A 21322-nucleotide genomic window follows, 5' to 3' on the forward strand; every position below is an offset into this window, starting at 1 on the left:
GCAGGGAACCCAGCGTTTGCTCTTTGGGTTTTGTTGGGTGGCTGGCCAGTGATTCCTACAGGGAAGGCCTGTAGGAAAGCGTCAAAGTCTGGTGTTGGGCTGCCAACCTCCTCTTTCACTCGCCTTCTCTTCTCTGCCTGGGGGCCTTCTCTGAAAAAAATAGACAGAAGAAAATGAGCTCAAAGCAACCTTACAGTTTGTTCACAGTTTCTGCACTGATGTGTGTGAGGTTTAGAACTTACTTTTGCCATGTCCGGTCACTTGGATCAGTGGTGCTGTTTTCAGAGCTGCTAACCTCTGCCACAGAGACGCCACTGTCCGCCCCAGAGCTGACACCGGCCGCCCCAGAAGGGTCACTGGCTGTGGGAACGGCAGCCATGCTGGTGGACGTCTCTTCGTACACCAGGTCTGCCTGATTAGGAGCATTAGCCACAAAAAAGTTTCTTTGGTGCAGCTCTTCCAGAAGAGCCAGCCTGGATGGTCTGTGGGGGTAACGTTTGACCATTTCCTTGTAGTCCCAGTTCCTTGCTTGCCGTGTCCACGCCTTGGCAGACTCCTTGGCCCTCTTCACCTCCTTCAGCCGTTCTTCGGGTGTATTTTTCTTCATGCAAACTCTGCTCAGATGCGTCGTCAGTATCTCCTGTGGTTTTTCACACAGCAAGCAGTGAACAATGCGGCGGTCAGATTTCTGGCTGTGAGACAAAGCAGACACACCAACGATTACAAATGTGAAAATGAATGAAGACAGAGCATTCTTAAAACAGAGGCATAATGTGAAAAATGACCAGCAAAGCTTATCATAGAAAGCTATTGTAATGCTACCAGAACCAGTTTTTCAGCCTTCTTAAGAAAGGGGCCTGGTGTGTGCTAAAGTGACTGACCAATTCACACCTGGCCCTTGACCTAGTTTAGGTTTTGGGATGAGAAACAAGTCTTACTTTAAAGAGATACTATCCTTTAATTTTCCACAATTTGCTCAACATTAGTTATATCATGTTTTTATCCATACTTTGTCAACTGGCATATAACAATAACAAGCAAATAACCAATAGGCAAATAACAGCATATAACAACAGCATGGCAATAACATGGAAAAAATATTTGATCAGACACAACACAAATAGGAAAAATCAACTAGAAAAAAGAAATGTGAACTTACTATTCAGATGCCATTTTCCCAAAAAGTTGAAGATGTCCTTGCAAAGGTCAAAAGGTAGTCTCTGTAATCAGATTTGAAGACAAAGTGAATGTGTGCTTCATCCGGCTGCAGTATATATACTGCACCAGTGCGTGTGATGTCATCGCCAGCAGACCAATCATGTTGATTTCAATTGTTTATCGGGTGGGAGGAGCTACCATCTGGAAAAGTTTTATCAGAGATAAAGTTTTACATTAATCCTTAATAATGGTTAATAAAAGTGTATATTGTAGCTAACAGATTGTAAAACGTGTTCATAACTTTAAACTTTACAAATATACAGCAAAAAAATGCTTTTCTGACTTAGTATTTTTGTCTTGTTTCCAGTCCAAAAATCGAACATTTCTTAACTCAAGATGCATTTACCAAAGTAGTAAAATGACATAAGATATTAAGTCTTGTTTCCTGGAAAATAAATACAATTTAATTGAGTTTTTCCTTAAAGCAAGCAAAATTATCTTAAATAGTTATAAATGCATCTTAAAGCTGCAGGAAGCATTTGTAATACTTCAGCGTAACCTCATCTCTTTAAAACTAGTTCTGAATGAAAAGAAAACTAAATATATGGTCTTTTCTAGGAAATGTAAGTGTGAATCTTCTTTACCTTCTCTTTACACTTTGCAGGGTAATTCTCTAGAACTAGTCTCCTCCTATAGATACCTGGGCTTTGTGTTGGAAGAGGACTTATAATTTAAGTTACATATTAAGCATTTGTTATCAAAGTTAAGGCTACAGCTGGGGCTTTACTTTTGGAATAGTGCATGTTTTTCACAGTCAGCCAAGAGAAAGCTGGTGGAAGCTACTTTCTTACCTGGCTTAGATTATGGAGACGTTTGTACAGAAATACCACTAAGGTCATTTTACAATCATTGGATTTGTATATCCCCCAAGTAATCCCATCTTGATTTAAGAATTTTTAGATATTTATACTGGACACAAGATACAAATACTAAGAAAAGCATTTTTTTTGCTGTGTATTTTGAATTATTTTTTTTTTATTTTTTTTTTAAAGAATGGTTGGTAAACTATGGTTGAGAAAGTGTTCATAGTTTGACTTTATACTATTTTATCAATTACAGTATTAATCAAAGGTTACATTACAACTTTATTAACCTGAATACCATTCAAAAAGTTATACTTGTATTGATCTTATGCATCATTTTGTAATTTTGTATAAATGCATAGTTTTCATCCTCACATTATTTTGAAAAGTTTTACAAGGCTGATAAGATATTTTATTGCCCTGCAACCATTGATGGCCCAATGATCACAACCATTGATGGCCCAATGATCACAACCATTGATGGCCCAATGATCACAACCATTGATGGCCCAATGATCACAACCATTGATGGCCCAATGATCACAACAATTGATGGCCCAATGATCACAACCATTGATGGCCCAATTTTAGTTTGACAATGGCCCCTAAATCGTGTAGATGGCCCCTAATTTGTGTAGATTGCACATTAAGTGGTTTAAAGTTGGCCCATTTTCATTTAATATGTCTTGTTCAGAAAGTTTTTGAGTTGAGGCTGAGGGACATTTCATTCCAGGAACAAGAAAAAACTATATGCATCAAAGCACGGCATAAAAATGAACAATAAATAAAACAATGTCAACAAGAACAAAACTTTTTTTTTCGATGAACTTACAGAGACTATGAAAAAGAAAGGAGAAATGGAATGAGTAAGAGGAGAAATTAAAACATCAGCAGTTAAAAGAACATGTCACCTACAGAACCTTAAACAAGAATACACACATTAAGCACTGAAGACGGGGCGGTGTGTCCAAATGCTGCAGTCTATTCCTCAGGGCCGGCGCTAGCCATTTGGGTGCCCTAAGCACAAAAATATTTATCTAAGCGGTCTAATTTGGCAAAATCACATCACTATCAGTTGCAGGGTTTTTCTAAAGTTCCGGCTGAGGCAGATTGACATTGTATTGAAGCGAAGAAATTACATTAGGGAACGTTCTGCATTAATAGCTCTATGCACACGTGACACATCTGTAACGTACGGGGAAAAAGCTTTATTTGTCATTCAAATATGACGATGAGGACCCCAACAATTGGCCTTCCTTTCCTTCTCAAACACACTGCATCTTTAACAGTCCAAGTTTCACAATTTCCCCGGCCCCCGTTAAAATAAAAGACTCAACATGCAGGGCTAAACCCAGCAAACAGGGGATGTCCCCCGGACGTTACGAACGTCTGTTTAGGTCCGCAGTAGGTCCGAGTTGTAACGTTTGCTGACGGACGTTCGGAGGACGTCCGCATTTGGTCCACTTTGTAACGTTCACTGACGGACGTTCGGCGGACGTCCTCATTTGGTCCGCTTTGTAACGCTCGCTGACGGACGTTTGGCGGATGTCCGCATTTGGTCCGCTTTGTAACGTTCGCTGACGGACGTTTGGCGGACGTCTGCATTTGGTCCGCTTGGACCGTTTACGTTTGTGCACGTCGTGCACGTTTGTGCACATGCACGTCTCAACGCGCGCAACTATTGAGTTCTCTTTCAAGTCTTGCGATTGAACGGACAAACTCACACAAGAAGAAGCCGATGTCAACATGTCCATCTTGATGAGTATCCAAGCAGACATAGTCTGAATATGCCTTAAGTGAACATACAGTTGAGAAATCGACACCTCTGGGTCTTAAAGGGGCAGTAGCCTTTACTGCTGTCTGTTTAATGCCAAAGAAGATAAGGAATCACTCACTGCTCTTGATTGAATAGCTTTTGTAAGATAAATAAGGATTAATATTTAATTTAAACAGTTAAATATGCAGTCATTTATCATTTGATTACTTTATTCAATTTATTTACCTAAAAAAGAAAAAAAGCATTATTTTATTATCTTTGCTCAATAGTAATTATTTGTACTGCTGCTTGGATTTAAGTTATTTGTTCTTTTCTTTATCTTTATTTGACAGTAGTCCTTTTTTCCATGAACATAGCAAATACCGAACCATACAGAAACCATAAACCTGAAACTGTGAACCTAAAACCTAAAACCGAACCGTGAGCAATCGGTACCGTTACACCCCTAGCGTAACGTATGCGAGGGGGTGCCATAAAATCTAGAACATTTTCAAAGGGCGCCATGACTGAAAAAAGGGAAACACTGGATTAGTGAATTAAGTTATCTAGGCTATTTGACATGGCAACACTTAAACGCGAGCAGGAACAGAAAATAGCCATTTTTGGGTGAACTATCCTTCTCTTTATTTTTACTCCAGTAATATAATTTAAGTTAGAGATTTTCTACTGAAATGTAATGTATTAATTGTTTTATATATTAATTACTTTTTCCATGGATATTTATTTTTATTAATAAAGTTATACAAATAATTTCAATTAATTGACTAGGTAATTGTTGCTACAATCAAGCTCTTGCACCCTAGCCTGACGTGGTCATACTCAACTCTAGTCAGAATATGAGTCTGATGCTCCATTGGGCTGTGATTATGGGGCGTGTTTCAACTGAACCAGGAAAGACCTCAATTGGATAGACCTACAACCAATCAGAGCAACGAAGCAACGCATTATCAAATGTCAACAGACAGAGTTCAACTGCACTGTGTTGCCAAGTCCGCGTTTTTTTCCCCGCGGGTTGTTTTCTATGTCCGTGGGTTAGAGTTTAGATTCTCTACCCGAGCCCGAGCCTGAACCTGACCCGAACCGACCCGCGGGTCGGGCTGAGATTTCCCTGCACTATCCTCGGGTCGGGTAGGGCCGGGCCCGTGATCAAGCGTTTGTTTTTTTAATCATTAGCCTACTTTACTAGTCTAATTGGGTGGGCAGAAAGCTATGCTATAATCAGAAATTATATGTATATTTAGCAAAGTAAGAACTAATACAACAACTAAGAAACAAATGTGTAGGCTACAAAGTTGCACTAGTGAGGATTAGTGTAAAGATGTGTGTTAAACTCACAGCTCTAGCAGTGATGGAGCGCAGCATTATAAACAGAAACGCTCTGAGTCAAGAGCTGCTCGCGTCAACACTGCACTCTGCTTAATTAAATATCTTCCAATCGTTTCGTTTAAAAGTGGACATTTCAAGCTTTCTATACGCATATTTGTCATGTCTGTTAGGCAAGTATAGCCTGCTGAGTTTGGGTTTATTTATGAGACGCGCACTCCAGTTCATGAGGAATGAAAGCCATCACTCCCACGACTTCACCTCGCCATTATAGTCTGCTATTTGCTTTTTATTTATTAAATCCAGGCAATTGGCCTAAGAAACCTTTTTTAAAATTAAGATACAATTTAAACAAAACGAAATAAATGCTTTCTACAAAACAAAACTTAATATTAAACTAAATATAACCACCAAAATCATTTCTGACCCACTCGCATCTTTTCACTCATCGTAATCAGATGAAATGTAAAAATAATTGTGGTTCGGGTCAAGGATATAAGGAAGAAGGCGGGGTCGGCTGGACTGAGACTCTGGTTTTTATTCACTTTTTCAATAATAAACATGACAGGCGCACATGGGCGCGTCAAACACAAGCCGATGCTCCAAAGTGTTTCTCAGTCACTCTCTGCTTTCACGATCACTTGCCACAGTCCGTACACCGTCTCAGTCCCAGTCCAAAACTCTCTCTCCCTCGTCTCTCTCTGCTGTGGCTTTTAAGCCGTCTCTCCACGCCAACTACTGCAATCAGAGACAGGTGTTATTCATTTGCACTTAACCCACTTACGCCCCGCTCGGCTCCGCCTCCTCTCTCCCTCTGCCGATCCCGCAAAACCACGCCTCCCCTGCCACAATAATATTATAATATTTAAACATAAATATGAAGGAAAAAACACATTGTTTAATGGCTACAACAAAGTGAGCTCCAGATAAATGTCTGAGCTGGATTTGAGCAAACATCAGTTTAGCGGTGAGCGGATCATGAGCGCGCGCCTGCGGATTATTGAGCGGAGTCCAGTCAGCTTTATTTATAGCCTATAGCGCTTTTACAATGATGATTGTTTCAAAGCAGCTTCAAAGTGTTAAACATGAAAATATTGCAACAAAATGTTATTCGGCTGTACAGTCGCTGTGGAGAAAACTGAAAACTAAATGTAGTTTTATCATGAGCCTCACCAGTCCGCTTCGCTGCGTTTTGCTCATTACAGGCTCGTTCTCGTCAAAACGCCCACGTATTGAACAATGGTCGGGTTTAAATCGGGCTCGGGCTCATAATTACAGTTAATGTGTCGGGCCGGACCGGGCTCGGACACAACGCGCACGGGCTCGGGTAGGGTCGGGCTTGATTTTTTTGAGCCCGATCTAACCTCTACCGTGGGTTGAAGCGACTATTATGGGATATATAGACACATGAGTGCGAATTTTTGCAGCAACCTTGCCAAAATAACACGTTATCCCCCAAACGCCATTTCCCCCCCGGAGAACCCCCCGATAAGCTATTGTTTAGGGCTAGTAGTTGGCGGGTTTTGTTGTAAAAACTTGGCAACCCTGTCTGCACGCGCGCTGGAATAAACGATCTTTGCCGGTGTTGTAAAAAAATAAAATAATTTAATGATACACAGAGTACTTACCCAACATGATCATCATTTCTGAGAGAAATAGTGAATGCAGATACAAACAAGCTCTCCGTTTAGGATTCGAAAAATCTGTCATCGGCTAAAGCCTGCCCTGATGATGTCATTGGTCTGAACAGTTTCTGTTCGGGGATAATTACTCCTCTATGGAGCAAGGCCAGACCGAATTACCCGACCTAAAAATGTTGTGGGCAGGGCTAAGTTCGGCTGGCATCCAGGCTACTTGTACCCCCAATTGGTTTAAATGTTTTTGTGCTTTTTGGACATACGCATCATAATAAATAGGCCTGTTTTACAAAACTTTAAGAATTGTCCCATAAATGTGTCATATATCACTGAAAATGGGAGAATCTCAGCTTTAATGTGGTATATGGCTCTCATATTCATCTCATATGGTATATGGCTCTCATGTGGTATATGGCTCTCATATTCATCTCATATAATTATGCATCAAATGTGTTGTAGTTTTTAAGGGGGGGGGGGTGAAACACTCAGCTTCAGTCAGTGTCATGTCAATCTTGAGTACCTATAGAGTAGCATTGCATCCTGCATATCTCCGAAAAGTCTTTATTTTTTTATAATTATATAAGAAAGATGCGCTGTTCCGAGTCTTTCCGAAAAAAGCCGAGCGGGTGGGGGCGTATCGTGTGAGCGGAGCTAAATAATGACGTGTGCGCGCTGCTGTTATTGTGTTGAGTCGAGTGCGTCGTAAAGCTGTGTCATCCCTAACAGCGGGAAAAACTTTATTCAAAATAAAAATATGGCTTTTAATCAGATACAGCCATACATCTATGATCCGGAATCAGACCCAGAGGCTGCAGTTGAACAGGAGCAGCAGCAAAAACGACTAGAGCAGGACGTCTCTATGTGGTACAAGTTATACACTAACTATATAATATGCTTAGCGGCTTGTGTTATTTACATATTTATACTTGAAATATATCGTCGTATTTTTGTCTTTGAAGGTGTACATGTGGGAAGTGCAGTTGTGCACGTGTGTGTGTGTGTTTACGCGTGGTTTGTGTAGACAGTAACGGACTGGTTTTGCACGGCAGGCTAAGTTAGTGTTTACATAGAAAGACACGGAATAGTAGCGCATTTGAATGAAGAAGCGCGCTTATTTAGTTCAACATATTTCCCCACTCTTTGTGTATTGTTGTTTGGAGTGCTTTTACAATACACAAACATAAAGTTACACATATAGTGGCCAGCTAAACAAATGTACACGCACTACACATCGCATGCTCCATTGATCAATTTCTATATATAGTAATATATATAGTAACTATACGTGATCATGTTTGGGCTACTTGATGAGCATAGGCAAAAACACAGACATTTGAAGCAGTCTCACTCACCGCCTGCGGTTCTAACGTTGGGACCTTTATCGTTGGGACTGCTCCATCCTTCAGCATTAGGCGATTGGAAAATCCGGCGTCAAGCTGGGCCTTGTTTATGAAACAGTCGGCACCGAAATGCAGCGAACAGATGTAAACATTCGCGCAACTCAGTTGCTGATCCGGAAAAGCAAATTACATCCACTGTTGCCTTACCGCGGGGTTTTTGGGGAATCTGTGCAGGACTGTCTTGGTCTGGCAACCAAAAACGCACTTTTTGATGTCATTGTTAATTGCGCACATCACCTGTGCAGCAGCCTACGAGCCAGCGCTTTGATGGGCGTAGCCTGTTACTTTCGCTCTCTCCCTCTCTCTCTCACGCTCTTCACGCTATACAGTGGAATAACATTCATAGCATAATACTCGCTACTCTTGAGTACTTTAAAAGGGCTACTTTTTACTCCTACTTTGAGTAGTATTTAGGACAGGTACTTTTACTCTACTAGCACTACATTTTTTGACAAGTAACTGTATTTTTACTTGAGTATGCTTTTCCAGTGCTCTTTTCACCACTGGGCTCAACAAAGAGGGCAGATTTGATGCTGACTAAGGGTAACATATGTGACCCTGTCTGTGACAGTAAAGGTACCACAGAATTTACACATTGCAGAATGTTTTCGTTGTTTTAGTCTTACTACATATGAACTCTTTGTGCCTCTTATATGCAAACTGAATAACGGATGATGTAGCAAATATTTCCACACATAGTTAAGAGCGAGAGGCTCGCTCCACGACATCCTTCCTGACCTGAGTCCTGCAACCTTTGCGTTAGTCATGTGCAGTTGCGATTAAGAAAATCACACATCACACTCAAATCACACTCAATATTAACATTGAGTAATAATCATTCATATTTTGAATGGGACTCGAGTGAAATATGGTCTCGAGACCAAGTCCGAGTCTCGAGTACAAATCACTGGGGTGACAGGGTAGTGGTCTGCATACTCGAGCGGTTAACACGCTTTCCTGAAGACTCTTCCCATCTTCAGCCACACGTTTGTTTCTTGTGCTCGCTCACTCACTCCATCTCTGTCTGAATATATTAAATGTCTATGATAAGCGTCCACACAGCAGTGCCAACATAACCTGCACGAACTACACCGCAAGCTTTAGTCCACAGTACAGCCTCATACAAAACATGGAAGCACTTTAGAATAATGTTTTAATCAATGTTATCAACTATTATTAAAGCATTTCATGTTCATTTACGGTTAGTTTAAGTCATTTCATAATGCAACCTTGGATGTTACGGATACTTGACTCTTTAGAAATGAACAAGTACATTAAGTACTGTATACGGATTACTCATGCTAGCTAATGTGTGGAACATTATTGTAAAGTGTTACCGAAGACATGTGGATCCAGAGGGCTTCTGCTGTTTGCTTGTTTTCTGTCATTTTCTGTGTGTGTGTGACGGTTATTTTTAATCTAAGTTTCTTAGAGAATCATAGATTGCAGAATAACACTAAAACGGTAAAACACATCAGACGTGTGTGTGTGTCGCTACCAAATAAAACACTGAAATGTGCAAAAAAAGAAAAGAAAAAACTCTCACAGCAAATAAAAATGATTTGTAGCTTTCTTCATTTGTTATTTCTGCTTTAGTTTTGTAATTGTATATAGTTCTCTTTACTTGGTTTTGTTGTAGTGTAACCTTTTAATCATTTTGATAATAAAATACTAGAGGTGTAACGATTCGTTTTAACAACGATTCGATTCGGCTGAAATAAAACAAAATAAATTTTGGGCTAAAAAGTCACTGAATCGTTTTAAGTCACTGAATCGTTTTAAGTCACTGAATCGTTTTAAGTCACTGAATCGTTTCGGATCGTATCGTTCTAAATGAACCAATATCGTCCTTAAATCGTATCGCCAACCTCAAAAAGTGATACGAATCGAATCGTTGTTAAACGAATCGTTACACCCCTATAAAATACAAATTTCCTTTAACAATTGTTTGATTTCATTATTTCTATTATTAGTACCAAACGACATATGCTTTAAACAAAATGTTCAAATAACTCATCGATAGTTTGACTTCTCATTTGTGAAATATATTTGCAACATAACCAGTATACAGTACAGCTAGATTTACTAAGTGCTTCTGTGTCTAACAGGACTTAAGTAACAGTGGCCCAGCTCATTAGCATTTCAACTGACTGTCTGTGTGTGTGTGTGTGTGTGTGTGTGTGTGTGTGTGTGTGTGTGTGTGTGTGTGTGTGTGTGTGTGTGTGTGTGAGTGTGTGTGTGTGTGAGAGAGAGAGAGTTGGGGGAGGCCTTGCTTAAGCAGCAGCTACAAACACATTCAGCACTCTGAAAGAATATATACACTGCATGTTGTTTGCACATTTAATGTTTTCAGTTTTATTATGTTCATAACTCATGCAGCACCACCCTGAACCGATTCTGCTCAACTACAAGCACAATTCCTGCTTTATATTCACTTTGCAGTTCTAAAACTAAATTCTTTCAGCTTATTCTGTTGTTTTGTGTATAGCTCACTGTAAGTGCAACTTTAAATCTATGTTGTTTTTGTAAGAAAAATATGCGTTACTGTGTATTTGTGTTCTTAGTTGAAAAATTCAACAATATTCTCAAATATTTTACAACACACTTATGTATAGTGTAACCACTTTACAGTAAACTATGTAAAATAGTTTGAGTGCAGGGTAAACGGCATCACCTGGGGAGAATCTTAGCCTGGTCTCATCAGCCCACTCCCTCCACGCTCATTTAGGATTCTCGTCTTTCGTCTTTCAGCTCATCTTTCGTCTTTCAGCTCGTCTTTCGTCTTTCAGCTCGTCTTTCATCTTTCAGCTCGTCTTTCAGCTCGTCTTTCAGCTCATCTTTCGTCTTTCAGCTCATCTTTCATCTTTCAGCTCGTCTTTCAGCTCGTCTTTCAGCTCATCTTTCGTCTTTCAGCTCATCTTTCATCTTTCAGCTCGTCTTTCATCTTTCAGCTCATCTTTCGTCTTTCAGCTCGTCTTTCAGCTCATCTTTCGTCTTTCAGTTCGTCTTTCAGCTCGTCTTTCGTCTTTCAGCTTGTCTTTCAGCTCATCTTTCATCTTTCAGCTCGTCTTTCAGCTCGTCTTTCAGCTCATCTTTCGTCTTTCAGCTCGTCTTTCAGCTCGTCTTTCAGCTCATCTTTCGTCTTTCAGCTCGTCTTTCGTCTTTCAGCTCGTCTTTCATCTTTCAGCTCGTCTTTCATCTTTCAGCTCATCTTTCAACTTTCAGCTCGCCTTTCATCTTTCAGCTCGTCTTTCAGCTCGTCTTTCGTCTTTCAGCTCGTCTTTCATCTTTCAACTTGTCTTTCGTCTTTCAGCTCATCTTTCATCTTTCAGCTTGTCTTTTGTCTTTCAGCTCGTCTTTCGTCTTTCAGCTCATCTTTCATCTTTCAGCTCGTCTTTCATCTTTCAACTTGTCTTTCGTCTTTCAGCTCATCTTTCATCTTTCAGCTCGTCTTTTGTCTTTCAGCTCGTCTTTCATCTTTCAGCTCGTCTTTCATCTTTCAGCTCGTCTTTCGTCTTTCAGCTCGTCTTTCGTCTTTCAGCTCATCTTTCAGCTCATCTTTCAGGTCGTCTTTTGTCTTTCAGCCAGTGTCCTGTTTGGGATTTGTCAGACGTTGAGACAGTTGATGTTGACCCAGCAGAAGAGGCTGGCCCATCAGGCATAGCTTCCCAGACTACACCCAACCACTTCATCAGCATCGCGGTCTGATTTTACTGATGAATCAAAGGGTTTGTATTATATTACATAAGGATTTTTCACTATGATATTTAATGTTTTCATACAGAAACATAAACAGGCAAACCTTACATTAAATATAATGCAGGAAAGCATAACAGGTCAAATGATATTGAGATTTGAATTAAAACCCTTCATTGACTCTTTAAGACCACTATAGTTTCTTTTGTAGATTGGAAAACATTAAGGCAGCTGAATTGTACAGGCTACCTGTACTCAAAGTTCATGCATCTGAAAATCTCTGAACTTTCATCATGATCTATCAAGCAGCATCTCGGACAAAGAAGCCTCTCTCATCGCTTTTCCCAAAGCATGTAATGTGAAATGGGCATGTCTTCTGAAAACCAGGCTTGGAGGTGTTTTCCTTAAGCCCTGTGTGCTCTAGCACCCTGCAGAGAGTTTGGCCTGTTTCCACTAAATTCCAGAAAATAGTGGGAAAAAAAGAAGTTTGTCTGTGTCATGTTGAATGCAAGATTTATTCAAATGGATCTGAAGGGAATTATAAGAATAATTTAGAGAGCATGTGAACGCAGCATAAATATAAACTCAGGTTAAGTCATTCCTGATTGGCTGGTTTAAATATAAACTCAGGTTAAGTCATTCCTGATTGGCTGGTTTAAATATAAACTCAGGTTAAGTCATTCCTGATTGGCTGGTTTAAATATAAACTCAGGTTAAGTCATTCCTGATTGGCTGGTTTAAATATAAACTCAGGTTAAGTCATTCCTGATTGGCTGGTTTAAATATAAACTCAGGTTAAGTCATTCCTGATTGGCTGGTTTAAATATAAACTCAGGTTAAGTCATTCCTGATTGGCTGGTTTAAATATAAACTCAGGTTAAGTCATTCCTGATTGGCTGGTTTAAATATAAACTCAGGTTAAGTCATTCCTGATTGGCTGGTTTAAATATAAACTCAGGTTAAGTCATTCCTGATTGGCTGGTTTAAATATAAACTCAGGTTAAGTCATTCCTGATTGGCTGGTTTAAATATAAACTCAGGTTAAGTCATTCCTGATTGGCTGGTTTAAATATAAACTCAGGTTAAGTCCTTCCTGAGTGGCTGGTTTTAATATAAACTCAGTTTAAGTCATTCCTGATTGGCTGGTTTAAATATAAACTAAGGTTAAGTCCTTCCTGATTGGCTGGTTTAAATATAAACTCAGGTTAAGTAATTCCTGATTGGCTGGTTTAAATATAAACTCAGGTTACGTCTGTCTGCTGGGGCAGTTACATCCATCAGTTGTTTCACACTCTCTGTATGTGAAGATCTGCTTTTGGTTTACATCTATTGCTTGCAATTGCAAACACAGTTTGTTTTCCTCCATCATCTGGACTTTATCTTTGTTTTTTACGAGTCACAGTTTGATGTTTAAATTGGCATCAAAAATGACTTCTGAAGGGTAAGTACTTTCCATCTAACTGTTTGCAATTACAGTATACATTAACAACACACCTCTGTCTGTGGTAGACAAATTCACCTACCTGGGTTTCACAGTATCAAACAACAATAACCTTGACGCAGAGCTGGATACGCGCATTGGGAGGGCATCATTGGTGTTTGGAAAATTGAGCAAGCATGTCTGGCACAACAAGAACCTCTCATTGCTCCTCAAAGTCCATGTATACCATGCATGTATACTTAGCACCTTGCTATATGCAAGTGAGACATGGACAACTTACAGGAGGCATGAACATCGCCTCAACGCCTTCCATTTTTGCTGCCTCTGCTCCATATTGGGTGTATGCTGGATGGACCAAGTGCCACACTCTTTCATACTTGAGAGAACTGGTTCCAGTGACCTGTACACCATCCTTCGTTAACGGCCCCTCCGTTGGACTGGACATATTTATCGAATGAAGGTCGCCCACATCCCAAAAATCTTGCTGTGTGGCGAGCTAGCTGGCAAATGCCCCCCGCAAACATGGTTGCCCCCATCTACATTTTAAAGATGTCATTAAGAGGGATCTTTAGGCCTTCTCCATCAACCTGGACAACTGGCAGGCATTTGCAATTGACAGACCCAACTGGCGTGCAGCAATTAACAATGGCAATTAACAAAAGTCCTATGAGTCATTTCTGGAAGAGAGAAGCTCTAAACAGGAAGCAGTTTGTTGCACTCGACATGAACGGCCATAGTTTGATCACCAGTCGTTACAAAGTGAAAGTTGATCATTTGAAAGTTTTGAATGGAAGCTCCCCAAACCTGAAGTGATATCCATTATTCAAAACGCTCTAGGCTCATCAGGAAAAGGGTGAATAATGCTAATTAAACTACGGGCACATTACTGTTTTTTTCCAATAAGTCATGAAATTACCTAAATATTATGAATGTAATTGGAGTATTTTCAGTTATCTTATAATCCAAAGATATCGTACCGATGACTAATAATTTGATGCTGATGAAATTACAAGCATGCAACATTTTAATACCTCTGTCAGTTAGTAAGTCATGAAATGAGCAAAAAGTACAAATAAATTATGTAACCAACATGTCGTGTTTAGCTGGGTAATCTATGTATTTGTTCTATTACATCTATCATGCCTGTTGCCCTTTTAAAAATTTGCTAAATACATTTCAAAAGAACACTTTTTATTGTGCACATAAAAGTATACTCATAGTCATTTACTGTATAATTACAGTTTTTTTAATCATTATTTTACGAGGTGTAACATTAAGCTGTAGTTCAGTCATGAAACTCTAGAGGGTGCAGATTGATTTTTGTCCTTAGGTTGCAGATTGCATGTAATCACCTCATTAACACATGGCACAAGCTGATTGGCCACTGCTGAACCTGCAGCCAATGAGGTAGCTTGCTCAACATTTAAATAGACTGGTTCAGCGGTTGCTATAAGCTAGCCCTTTAGTAATGTTGCATGGGTTGCGGGTATCAATGAAACTAACATGGTGAAAATTATGTTTGATGATTTATAAATTGCGTTGATACAAAGAATGAAGACTTAAGCTCATATAAGCAAGCTAGCGTGAGAATATGCATTTTGAGTCCATAGCAGCAGTAAATACACCTGATTAATGTTTGAGCTTTTAACAAATTGTGTCTTTAGGCAAGAGTGAACAATTAAGATTAAGCAAAGCTAGCCTGAGAATATGCATTTTGAGTTGATAAAAGCAGCACCAGGAAAGCAACTGGTACAAATCATGTTTGGTGTTTTACAGCTGAAAATGAGACAAGGAGTGTGTAATTAAACTTATAAGCAAGCTAGCATGAGAATATGCTTTTGATTCAATAGCAGGAGCAGTAAATACAGCTGTTCAAATCATTTTTGATGTTTTACAAGTTAACAATTAAGCCTGTTAGCATCAAATGAAAAGAGTCAAGGAAAACCGCAGGAAGACGACCTTCCTGTGATGTCACAGGCAAGCAAAACTTGGACTAGAACACATTTTAAGTGAAATTATGTATTTTCTCATGAAGAAATGATTGCATGCAGCATGTATGCTTGCTCAGATGAGGTTATCTCCATCTGCATTATCTCTCATATACATCATTTTTTAAAATGTCACATGCAAGATTCATTTGAGCCATATTGGCTCAGGCACATAACTGGTTTAAGTCAAACGTTAAAGGAACTGTATGTAAGAAATGTAAAGTGGCCCTGATATGTCACTAGACATTAAGAAATCATGTTAATTTCAAATATTTCTATCACTGACAACAGTAGTCCGGCCAGGATATTTTCATTTATTTAAAAGTTGTTGTTGCAGCCCTCAGCTGATGTTGATGATGACATGTAAGGTGTGTTCGACATCGGCTGCGGCTGGATGCATGCGATCGGCGAGAGTAGCCGAGTGCAGGCGGGGAGGAGCTGCAAACGGAGACGTGAAGTCGGACACTTTCTGCTTCCCGTGGTGACGCTTGCACTGCGTTTGCAAACTTTATCACAGCTGAAGTTAAATAAATGCAATATTTCTCAAATACACAGATGTTTCAAATGATATTTTCATCCAATACTTTATGTACTGCTTAATAAAGCGTCTATTTGGACAAGATTAAAGTTCAACATATAAACCTACACTATCAATGAAGTGTTGTCAACGGTTTTTATCAGTTTTAGTTTGATAAACATGACAATATAACATCGCGACTACATAAAAAGAGGTTTTACTGTTATAAATAAATGATTTGTGAGCATTAGCGTGACATAAGTTTTTAGAATAAACACGAAACGCACGTGATCGCTGTCATAAGGCGTATCGGCCAATCGTGGATCAGCTGTGTCGTCATCAGAGCTCGAGCAGCCTCCTGCAGCCACCCTTGAGAATCTGCAGCGGCTGCATCAGCCGGCTGCTCTCGAATCGCTCTCGCGGTACTTTGTTGTCACGTGCCGTCGGTGCTGTCTCAAGTCGGACAACATTTCTAACCGGTATGCACTGCTTTAAGTCAGCCGCCGATCGGTCTGCGCATCGCTAGGTGACGTCGAACAAGCCTGTTGTGTGTTTTGCCCTGGAGCTCCGCCCCCACCTATCGCCCAATCACGAAGTCAGTAGTGTTTCGGAATCCGGGACAGAGAAATGGAGAAAATCTGTAACTTTGACTACACGAGGAGAAAAGAGAACTCTCTGCATGGGAGACAGTCCTGTAGCCAGAAACTTCCTCCAGACATTATGTACAACATACGGCTGGATTCTTTAGCTGTGGAAAGAGAGTGGCAGGACGTGAATTATCGGACATTATTGGCCAGAATCCACTTTGAATGGATGTCGATTAAAAACGTTTGCGAAATTACGGTACCATTAACCGCTGTTTTTCTCCCTCTCATGATAAGTCATTCCAAAAAGTATGCAACGTATGTTGGTAAGTGTGTGTATATCCCAGCACCGCATTAGCCATTATTTTTAATGGAAGGATAGGCGTGTTATCCACGCATTCATTAAAATTAAAAGAACGAAATGTTTGAATTTGCATGGTGGTAAATCAAAGGTTTTTCTTTTCCTCGTTATTTTGGCTTTGAATTTCATTTAGAAATATGAACTGAATTTAGAAATGCTTTTAAAATTAAAAAATTGCGTTTAAAAAATGTGTTTAAACAAAACGCATTTTTTGAAATGAAGACAGCGTTTGGAGTGAGTGCGTTCAAAATAATCTGTTCTCTGAATCAACGATCTTTGTGAGTGTACACAAATAAAAGTACACAGTTTATAGTTTATAATTATGTCTTACACATATCTGTATTGATAAAAATGTCTATTGTATTGTGAGTTATATCTGCTGCCATAAAGGTCAATGTCCACCAGAATGAGCTGGTGACTTCATAAGCCATGGGTTAAAGAAAACGTATAGCCTATTTAATTAGGCTTTGTTTAAATATTAGCCTCTAATATTTTTATTTATTTCATATGTTGACTATTTAAAAAAGCGGCATGAGTAAGATTAGTTTAGAGTATCTTATGTAAGATTAGAGTAAGGTTATACATAAGATGCGCATATGTCTGGAGACATGGAGTGGGGTCAGGCATTGAGGATGGTTTTGAATAAAAGTCTTTATTTAAAATGAATTTCGTTTCATTTTTCAATGAGTGTGGATTTCTAGTGTAGCCTATTTACTTGAACTTCTTAGGTAGTCTAAAATCTATGGTTTCAGAGGCAGCCAAAATCAGAATGGGAATGGACCGAATAAAGCTCTCTGTGTGGGCCTGACGCGCGATGCCGCGCTGAGTGACATATCACTGTCTCACGCAAAGAGAAATAATGCAAGTTAGCATACTACATAATCAAATATGAGCAAGTAGATAATACAGAAGACAGACAGAATGTGGGACCGGACAGCCAAAGGAGAAGGCTCTCCAGCCGCCACATACGACAAACAGAAAGTGTGCCTGAATGACTTATTTCATTGGAGACAACGAGATCTGCCGTTTTAATTCATCACTTGCCAAAAAAAACCCATTACTATATTGGGATTTCAGATGGTAATGTTAGCATCTGCTATCTTTTATTATTAATAGTATGTGGTCTGATTTTTCCCGTTGCAAGAATACTTTTCTGTTTCTTATTGGGTGAGTTTCCATAAACATCAAAGTTTGTGTTAATTCTAAGAACACACACACACGTTATCTCATGTTTAGACCTTCCCATACCTACCTGTTGTTATTAACTGTCGTTTTAATTCATCACTTGCCAAAAAAAAACCATTACTATATTGGGGTTTTAGATGGTAATGTTAGCATCTGCTGTCCTTTATTATTAATAGTATGTGGTCTGATTTTTCCAGTTGCGTCTGTCGTTACTATGCAACCCTGCAGCTTTACAGGGGGTGTGGCCTATGTAAATGAGATGTAAATGAGCACTATTGTCACTCCCAGCAGGTGAGAACAGGTGAGAACTGCAAAACTTTAGAGGCCGGTTTCTCCCCTTTACACTTTTTTAAATGCCTACATTCAAAGGTCCACAACTTCTCCAAATATTATCAGATTTCCGTGTGTTACACATCGTTGGAAAGCTTGGAGACTACACTTTCAGAATCTGTGAATAACTCCAAAATGCCCCAGAACCGACTTGTGTCCCTACTTTCCGCGATTGGTCACATATGCATACCATTCAGTCAGGAGCTTTCTCCACAGTGTCATTTCTCTGTAACGGACACAGCATTTGAGGACTAGTTAGTTTTGTTTTATTTGATGATTATTTACCTCAGGTGCTGTCTTATGTCAAACTCTATATGGGTTCCCTTGCGTATCTACGCACACTCTTTAAAAACACTGTTGGTTGTTGACACTAAAATATATCGATTGAAATCTATTCATTTATATTTAAATTGGAAAAAGGAAATAGACTGTTTAACTCACTTATTGATCTCTAATCTCTACATGAGGGGAGCAGTCAGTAATGGTCAGAAATTCAGTAGGAGTGGGATTAAGAGAGAACTGTCCTGTGAGCTTGACTCTTGTACCCACGAGTACATTTCGAAGACCCATTGGTACATGGACTGCTATTGATGTGTTTCGGGGTGACCCGGATGCTTCTGGCCCCCTGATGTAACTCTCTGACTCTCACTTGGTCGCCCCATGGGCTTTTTTATGCACCTTTCAGCCATTTTTCAAAACTTTGTGTGTTAGCTGGCCCAGGCAATCCCCAGTAACGGCCCCCGAAATGCTTCTGACACCCACGTGTGGGAATCCCACAAGAGTGAGACAGTTGCAAAAATCTCTTAAATACTAAAAATTAAAGTGCTAAGGTGCATTCCTAACTGGCCATTATTTGTATTCTTTATTTTAAAAGGTTGCACATTTCTGCACATTTCTTTATTAGTCTTCAGACAAGTCACATTTTCATGATTTTCAGCCGACTGATCCTGACTAAAAGGACAAATCACTTGAAATCAAAGATGTTTTACTGATATGTTGCATAGTTTAAAGTATGAAACCGTAAACGATGCCGACCCGCGATCCGGCAGTGTTATTCCCATGACCCGCCGGGCAGCGTGCGGGAAACCACGAGTCTTTGGGTTCCAGAGGGAGAATGGTTGCAAAGCTGAAACTTAAAGGAATTGACGACCAGAAGTGGAGCCTGCGGCTTAATTTGACTCAACACGGGAAACCTCACCCGGCCCGGACACGGAAAGGATTGACATATCGATAGCTCTTTCTCGATTCTGTGGGTGGTAGAGCATGGCCGTTCTTAGTTGGTGGAGCGATTTGTCTGGTTCATTCCGATAACGAACGAGACTCCGGCTTGCTAAATAGTTACGCGGCCCGAGCGGTCGGTGTCCAACTTCTTAGAGGGACAAGTGGCGTTGAGCCCCGCGAGATGGAGCAATAACAGGTCTGTGATGCCCTTAGATGTCCGGGGCTGCACGCGCGCCACAATGGGCGGAGGCAGGAGTTTTGGAACATCTACCTTAGGTTTAGGGAAACCAGATTTGGCAGCTATTTTCCATGCAAAACACTGTTTTTCTTCAATGCCAGTAGTAATAACCTGTTTGAAACTGTGTGTGTGTGTGTGTGTGTGTGTGTGTGTGTGTGTGTGTGTGTGTCTATAGACCAGGGTATCATAATTAATATTCAGGAAAGGGGAAGAAGGAAGTCAAGTCATGTCATCAGTGTGATTTTCATTTCTAAATAAAAGATTTTTGTTTAATGGTAACACCAGTGACGCTGCACAACTCCCAGGGGATCACTACTTTCATTATGAATTTAAAATATTTATTCTGCTTTTTAAAAAAAAAAAATCAGTACATGTACATGACTGTGGGGATGAGCACTTCTGTGGTGCTTTGGAACTTTATACAAGTAAAAAAATCAAATATTGCCACTGATGGCTCAAGAAAGTTGTTTTATTTTAAATGTAAAGAAGTTGTAAGCCTAAAGTGTTTTTTTGTGTAATACTTCTGTAAAGGCTAGGGACAGACAAATGGACTTTCCGTAGAATGACCCAATTGTGTGTGAATAAAAAAAAACAGGCTCTGCAAAACTATGCATGTCCACCGGGTGGCGATGCTTTACTGGCTGGCGTGGTGATCATCTGGAAGAACTTTACCTGGTTTCAACTTTGATCCTCCTGTTAAAATCATATTCTTTCATTCAATTGTTATGCAACAGGAATGTTTTGCATGTTTCAAGTTTCACTTTATTTATCCTTAGAAAGGAACTTTAGTGTGCAGCAGGATATCTAGAAAACAAAAACAGGATAAGAGCACCACCAGGGGCCTGTTGCACAAACGTAGGATAAGGGATTAAGCCAGGATATCTTGGTGATCCTGGCTCAATTGATCCCTAATCCGGTTGCACTAAAGCTGGATAGGGGGCAGGAGGATATGTTATGGTATAAATTACCATGGAGATTTATTCTGTGAAGCTAGCCTGCTCCAGACCAGGCTAAATTCCAGGATCTATTTAAGCTCATCCCTAATGTCAGTCAGCAGTCGCCACAAATGGAAACCAATAGTTATTTCACTGCTCACTATACATTATCACATATAACTAGACCCAATGTCATTATTTAAACGTATATGATCATTAATTTCAATCATTTTGGATAAATAATGATTTTTAGATGATGTTGCTATCATTAGATAATTTACAGTTTCCAATAGACTATAAGGCTATATATATATAAAATGATAGAATATTAGGGCCACAGAGGGAAAAAAAAGACAAGTCATAATATTGTAACCAGTTGTTTTAAAGGAGGACAGTTGTTAAAATGACAGATGTGGGGCATTTCGTGAAATTGTACTTCAGTATGGTTTCATAAACAAAGACATGCTGATGTGCCAGAATATGAAGTATCACATTGTCATAACTATCAAAACTGTAAAAAGAATATGTTGCTTTTCTGCAGAAAGAACCAGCCTCATAAATTTATGACTTTATCCTTTTTCCTCAGTGGGGCCCTAGTACTCTGTCATATAAACAAATACACATTCCATATGAATATAAAAACACAATGTGTAACATTATGTTCCTTT

This window comes from Pseudorasbora parva, chromosome 14, assembly GCF_024679245.1.
Source record: "Pseudorasbora parva isolate DD20220531a chromosome 14, ASM2467924v1, whole genome shotgun sequence".
Classification (NCBI taxonomy): domain Eukaryota; kingdom Metazoa; phylum Chordata; class Actinopteri; order Cypriniformes; family Gobionidae; genus Pseudorasbora; species Pseudorasbora parva.